This window comes from Mus pahari, chromosome 2 (assembly GCF_900095145.1).
Source record: "Mus pahari chromosome 2, PAHARI_EIJ_v1.1, whole genome shotgun sequence".
In the NCBI taxonomy this organism is placed as follows: Eukaryota; Metazoa; Chordata; class Mammalia; order Rodentia; family Muridae; genus Mus; species Mus pahari.
Window position 1 is genome coordinate 98,933,999 of NC_034591.1, and position 7,836 is coordinate 98,941,834.

Sequence of the window (7,836 nt, forward strand, 5' to 3'; positions counted from 1 at the left end):
TGTGTGTGTGTGTGTGTGTGTGTGAAAGAACATATCTCATGGCACATGTAGAGGTCAGAGTGCAATTTTTAGATGAGTCTCTTCCTCAAACTTATTTTTATAGGAGTCTCCTTTGCAATGTCTGCTCCTCTGCTCCTCTGCCTCCAGACTCCCTCTTGGATTGTAGATGTGCAACACAAATCCAGCTTTTCATGTGGGCCACAGGAACCAGACTTATGGCATTGGATTTGTGATGCAAGCACTTTTACCTGCTGTGCCATCTCGCTGGCCCCATTGTTTCATTGCGTTAGTGACCAAACATGCATTCCCTGTAGAATTTCATCCACCTTCATTTCCCATCAGAGCTGGCAATGGGAATGGCACACACCATGTAAAGTATCTGGCTTTTTCATGCAGACCTTCCCTATCCCAGTACAGCAACCAGATGGCTCCGTGCCTGCTCCTTTTCTTGCCAGCACACAATCCAGGTGCTGAGCACAAGAGGCATTGAATAAATGATGAGACCAAGTTCTAGCTTAGAGCTGGCTGTGTCCTATTTGCATAGGCATAATGTCAGATTCATTATTCATGAGCATATGCTATAATGGTCCTCCCCTTCCAGCTCAGTCCTTTGCTGCTTCTGAGTCTCAGATGTGCAAGATAAACCATCTCTCCTGCAGCTTGCAGCAATTTCTCCTTTCTGGGTACACAGCAGAGTGATGGCTCTATTTTTTATGCAAGTGTGCCTCCTTAGATGCATAACATTTACAACCTCCCATAAAATAAACGGAAGGTTTTGATACTGAATGTCGAAAGCATATTGGGTCAACAACAACCAAAAAAAAAAAAAAAAGAAGAAGAAGGAGCAGCCAACAACTCCCCACAGAATTCTAGTAAAGGGAAGAACTAGTCTACCTATAGCTATAAGAAGTAAAATAGGAAGGTGTGTTGTAGGTCTGTCGTAGGTCATAGAGCAAAGCTTTTCCTAACTAAAAATCTCTCTGCCTGGGTGCTGGTGAGATGGAGAGATGGATCAGCAATTAAGGACCTTCCCACAAAGCCCAGTGACCTGAGTTCAATCTCAGGGCCTGCATGGGAGAAACTAAGAACTGACTCCTGCAAGTTATTCTCTGACCTACACACACACACACACACACACACACACACACACACACACACACACACTTAAAAATCTCTTTCCTAAATAGAGATGATGATTAGTTTTATGTGTCAATGTGGTAACATCACAGTATTTGATAAAGCACTGTTTCTGGATGTCATGGTTTTAATCCTAGATGTGTACCCCCTGTAAGCTCAGGTTTTGAATACTTGGTCCCCCTCTTGCTGTATTATTTTGAAGCCTGTGGGGCCTTTAAAAGGTAGAGTCTGATTGCTAGAAGAACATCACTAGGGGCTTTCTCTGCTCCCTGTTCTATCACCAGCTGAACAAGCTACCACCATATGCTTCTGCCATCATGTGTCCTCGCCTTGGACCAAGCTGCAGGGCCTTAATGCACTGAACCCTTCTGATAACATGAGCCAAAATAAACCATTCTTCCTTCAAGCTGCTCTGTTGGTCAAAGCAAAAAGAAAAGTAACTAGTGCCCTGGGAATGCCATGGAGATGATTCCAGAAGAGATTGGCATTTGAATTGAAGAATTGAGTGAAGGAGACAAACCTCCTCCAACCCAATGAGCAGAATTCAATCTGTTGAAGATAACAAAGGAGCAGAAGAAGAACAAACTTTCTCCATATATTCATCTTCTCTTGGTCTCACAGAGTTCCTGGTTCTTTGACCTTCAAACTCAAAATTAACCATGCACCAGACTTTTATGGGTTCTGCTGGTCCCCCATAATGACTTGAATTGATACTTACACCTGTGTTGTTTGGTTATTTATCTGGAGTTATAACTTAACAAGACTCCATTACAAATTAAGTTACTGAGTAATTTTGTAGTGATGCGGTTAACTAGATATGTGTTTGAGATATAGACCAACATAAATATGATTACTATGCAAGTGTAGTTTTTTTGGCAGAGATTTTGACTGTGAAAGTAGTAGCCATGTGATACTTAAAAGACAAAAGCACAGAAGTAAACTAGGGATTGCAAAGAAAATTCAGAGAGTTGCAGTTAGAGCGACATTCATCCTATCCTTGTTGGTTACTGTCACATGACAATCAGTTTTATTCATGGCTTTCATCCAAATGACAGGAGAAGTAGAAAGAAATATAAACAGTGGCTTTGGCAAGACTCTGTTATGGTCAGGTCAAACAACAACAGTGAGAATGCTTAACAAACAATGATTTTCTAAACATCCCCACCTGGATGCAAAGACAGCCTGGTTTAATGAGTGGTAGGGAATAATAGTCTTTGTTTAAGAAAAAAAAAACTCAGAAAATAAAAAGTTCTAAGCTGCTAAGCCGGGCAGTGGTGACACATACCTTTAATCCCAGCACTTAGGAGACAGAGGCAGGTGGATTTCTGAGTTTAAGGCCAGCCTGGTCTACAGAGTGAGTTCCAGGACAACCAGGGGAACACAGAGAAACCCTGTCTCAAAAAACAAAAACAAACAAACAAAAGTTCTAAGTTTCTTCCACTGTGCATAACTGACTATCTTCTCACTTTCCAGTACCTACTATGGTGTTACATCATCTACTATGGTGTTACATCATCTACATCACCCACTACAGTGTTACGCCATACACTACAGTGTTACATCATCCACTATGGTGTCACATCATCCTTTTTTTCTCCAAACTTGTCGACAAAAATACTCTATTCAGTAGGTTCACACTACATATCTGTATTAACAGTCAGAGGTCAGGGGTCCGATCTTCTCGTCCTTTTCTGTGGTTTTTCATGGGTTAAAGATGCTCTCACTGTATCTCAGACAGAACAGGTCTCAAGTCTATGCAAAGAAGAAATGCATGGAAAAAGAGTCTCTGTGATGAATATCTAAGGCCTTACACAACAAGAGGGTATTCTGTATGTTTCTGTTAAGGAGCACACAGACTTGGGATTTGCTTAAGAGCCATTTTGGCAGAATGACATGAATGATGGGTTCTTATACATTTTGGGCACAGAGCAGTATCCACCAACTCTAGGACCAGATTGCCAAATATCCCAAGAAAAACCAAGATGGCATAATGCTTGCTTTGCAAATGAAGTGTTTATTTGCCTTCTAGTAGCTATACACAGTGCCTCACTGACAGCAGGGTAAAACAGAGTTCTGTCACCCCTGTCAGGTCCAGCTCTAAGCACGAGAGGAGTAAAGAGTGGTCTATACAGTCAAATTCCTATCCTAGATTTCACCAATAATTAGTGACAGGGTGAAACCAAATCTCCCATCGTTTAAGTCCTTGTCAGTTCAGCTTTTGATCATGTCCTTCCCTCTTCCACTCAAGCTTGTTGGCCAATAAGCTCAGTTTTTGTGAATTCTTTCTATCAAAGATGCCCTGTTAACTCACTGGGATTTGAATAGACTTCTTTGAGAGTAGCATGGTAGCAAAAAGCAGAAAAGGTGTTCCTAAGAACAACTGAGGGCTAGAGAGATGGCTCAATGATGAAGAGCACTTCCTGGTGTTCCATCAGTCCCCAGAACCCATGTTGGGTGGCTCACAGCTGCCTAGAACTTCAGTTCCAGGGTATTTAATGCCTCTGGCTTCTGCAGGCACCTGCACTCACTTACCCATACCTACACACACCACATACTCACACCACACACACACACACACACACACATACACACACACACACACACACATACACACACACACACACACAAAAATAGATAAATAAATAAAATTCATTTTTAAAGAAAAGCCCAGAAGTTGGAAGGAAATACTTTCATTCCTTTGTATACACATATCAAAACATCAGATTATGGCTCATAAGTACATTTAATTATCAAGAATTAAAAATACCAGATTTCCATGTGATATCTAATCTCCTCTACTCTTTAATTTATCCAAAACCTTTGGTTAGAAGGCTCAACAGTTAAACGCACTTGCTGCTTTCAGAGGACCTGGGTAGTGCAGCCTATACTGTTCTCACTGTCCTGATATGTATTGAGCACTGTAGTTATGCTTTCTAATCTCACTGGGCCTAGAGCTCAGTCTCGGGAACATTATAAATGACCAAGTCAAAGAGGGCCTTGATCAAAATCCCTCTAGTAACTCATTGCACTTTTGTGTCCTGGTTTCCCTATCATCCAGAAGCAGGAAAGGAACACGCTGTCTGCACAGCCGACTCCTCTGGTATCAGAACCCCAGCAGTGGTGGAGAGGCCTTAAATCTACAGTCCAGGGCTCAGGGAAGATGGCTTAATCAATATGCTTGCCTTACAACAGGATCTAAGTTCGATTCCCAGGAACACTTTTTCTGTGTGTGGACATGTGCCACACACACACATTAACACACCTATACGGGAACATTCATTCACACATGAACATATACATATACATATACACATGAACATGCACACATTCATGAGTACACACAGACATAAACACACACCAAAAAATAAAGTCTATGTTCCTCAGAAAGAGAGGAAGTTCTCGGCATCTTCAACCTGCTGGAGCTGCAACCTGCCCCTCAAGTCCTTGATTTCCTGGATACAAGAGCAAACAGTGTTTCTCAAAGCTGTCTTAGCATCCCATTCCATGCACACTTCTGTCTCTCTCCCATCAAGAGATGAAGCTGAGCTGGGAACCTTGCTCACAGTACAATAAGTGTATGATGCACCCAAGACCTTTGGTCCAGCCTCTGCATGAGACACTGCTTCTTCAGTTCCTTGAGTCTCATTCTGCCTCGGGACTTCTCTCAGCAGTGAAGTGAAGAAAAGTGAAACAGAATGACTTCTACCGCAGAGGAAGCCTGGTAGCTTCTACCCCTGCCTCTTGGAGCACTTGTTCCCTTGATAATCCCTCTGTGAGAACCTCACTGGCCAACTGACAGGAGCCCAGAGCCCGTGGCACAGTCTGCAGTGCTGCTGAGATCTGAGCTAAGCTATCAGAGAATAGCTAGCCATTAAGTGCAAGCCATGTGAGTGAGCCATCACAGATGTCCAGCATGCAGGCCATCAGAAGACCGGAGCTTCAAACATTTGACAGCACTCCTGGCCAAGACCTTAAAAGAAGGCCATCCAGCTGAACCTAGTCAAACCATAGAACTGTGGCGGACAATTAGAAGTCGTTTGAAGCCACCGAGTTAGGAAATGTCACATAGAGTTGACTCTGGTTAGAAATGGCCACCACTACTCTGCAGTAGGGCAGTTGTGACCACTCACAGAAGAATCTCATCAGATCAGCTCTCTTAACATTACTTTGTCGGGGGTGGGGGGGGGGCGGGTAGGGAGGTCAGGAGGCTCATAAGGCCCAAGTCCTCAAGATTACCAAAACAGTGACAACTGGCTAGTAATATTCATGAGTAGTGTAGTCTGTGAATTGAAACAAGCCTGATAATTTTAACAGGCTTGTTTCTCAAGTGTAAGGATGTGGATCACTCTAAGGGCCTGAATATCCAGTTAAGCCCCAGACTCTGATTCGGTAGATCTGAAGTGACCTGAGTTTCTGCATGTCTAACAGGCTCCCAGTTACACTGCTGTGGCTCATAGAACACCCACTAAATGATGCCAAGAAAGGATACTAATTCATTTGCCTTAGGCATGTACTGACACCTAGAACTTCCATCTGGGTACCCCCCAAGTACCTTCTGCTAATTCCCCAAGAGAAAAATGGTTACTGGTGACTGTCAAAACAGAATATCTATATTCTCCATGGTTGGCCAATATGCCTGAAACCACGGTAGCAGAGAAATTACTTCAAGTAAATTATTCACTTCTTAGGGATCAGTGTGCCGCAAACTGCATCTTGCACTGCGGTAAGGTAGACGTGCCAACAGATTAAGGGGAAACTTCCCTACAGTTTGCTGCTTGCCGTTGCCAAGGTAGAAAGCCAAACAATGCTGTGAGCTGCCAGCCTTTTTTCAATAATGCACTTCACGCTGCCAGCCAAGAGAAGCTGCGAGTGGGACCTGGAGATCTCCCTGGCTGCCTCAGCCCACCTTCAGCATCACAAAGTCCACACTTCCACTTGATGTCATTGGGGTTAAACAAATGAGCCAAGAGAGCACATCTTCAGTTTGAGGAGGGATTTCAGGGAGTCAATTCTAGTCCCTCCAGGATGGAGGTCAAGCTGCAATGGCGTCAAGATAGACTAGCCTTCTGGAATTTACACAGAACTTCGGAAAGGTTACTGCTCCCCCCACGCACGACTTGGGAGCACAGAGGATTTGTATGACTCGGTTTTGCTCTGGCTTTCATCCAAGAAAAATGTTCTTGTTTCACTGTGCTGGTATTTGTCTGCACTGAACATCACTTCAGAAGGATGTCCTTTGCCACCTGCAAGCTTTTGGAAGAAACTGGAAGAGGCTAGTTAGCTAAGGAGTCTTTGGGACACGCTATGTAAATCCTACTGGCTCCAAAAGAGACAAAAAGTGTCTGGCCATTTGGAATCTACAGTGAACTGTGGATATGTTGGAGTCTCTAGCCGATGCACCACCACCATACACTGCCTAATACTTCTCTACCTAGGTCTTGTCACCTAAAAGAAGGGGATTTCTACTTAGAAGAATATTTCAAATGTATCAGTCCATAAGAGTAAATTCTAGGTAAATTCCATGCACATGCACACTAATCCTGAGCAGATTTTCAGCTCTGAAACCCCTCTGCAGCCCCTCAGTACAGAAAAGAACGTTGATAATGAGAAAGACCGGCTGGCCTTAACTCCTTCCCTGGGCTGCTGGATATATCAGGATATATCCATTTGGATATATCAGGGCTCTTTTCTGTAATTCAACTGAAGGCCATAGTGGCTTTGGGGACACTAAGTAATGGATGGATACCAGCCGTCATCAGACTCAGGGTGCCGCTGACAGGTGGCAGAGACTGGTGTACAGGTGATAGATAGAGCCCAGGGCTGCCTCTAGATGCCCTAAAACCATGAGATAATTCTCATGATGAAGACTGTTCCAGCTCAGGAGGTACAGCTTGCTACTGTGAGGAAACCCTATCATCAGTTATTAGAGGCTCAAAAAATAGATTCAGCCAATAGCTGTTGGAGACTGCAGGTCTCAACACCCCAAAATGTATTAAGTCACAAAAGACAAAAACACAAAGAGAAAGAACATCACCTAGAAGTGATTCCTTTCTCTTCCAAATAGGACTGAGAGGCTGGGTCTGGCCCCTGTCTGCTCTAGTTTGAATGTTAAGTGTCCCTCCCGGTTCCTGTGTTTTAACACTTGGTCCCTGGTTGATGGCTCTGATTTAGAAGATAAAGCCTTGTTGGTGAAAGTGGGTCCCCCAGGGCCTTGAGGCTGTGTAGCCTGTCCCCACTTCTACTGATCACAGATTCTAGGCACCCATCTATACCCACATCAAAAACCATCAGGATAAATAAGTGAGAAATTCTAAATTATGTCCTGACATGACTCCATCAAGGGTTTTCCTGGTGACTGACTGGCTATGGAGGCTTGACCAAAGCCCTTCCTTTGCCTGCCCATCTAGCATTTTACCCTCTTGGTTCTGATGGTACAGTCGGCCCTGGTAAGCAGCACTGCAGGTCTGGAAGTTGTTTACTTGGCTGTGCTTTTCCACAATGCTGTTGCATAATGCCTGGCTAAAAATGAGCCTTCCCATTCCTCCAACTTTACCTGTCACTGCATCCGGGTTAGCCACAGCCACAGCCAGGCAGATTGGTTCCCTACGCCATGGCCCTGAAACCAACTGTTACACCACACTTGCTGCTCTGATATATGAGAGAACAAAAACCAAATAAATGAGGGAGGGAGGGAGGGAG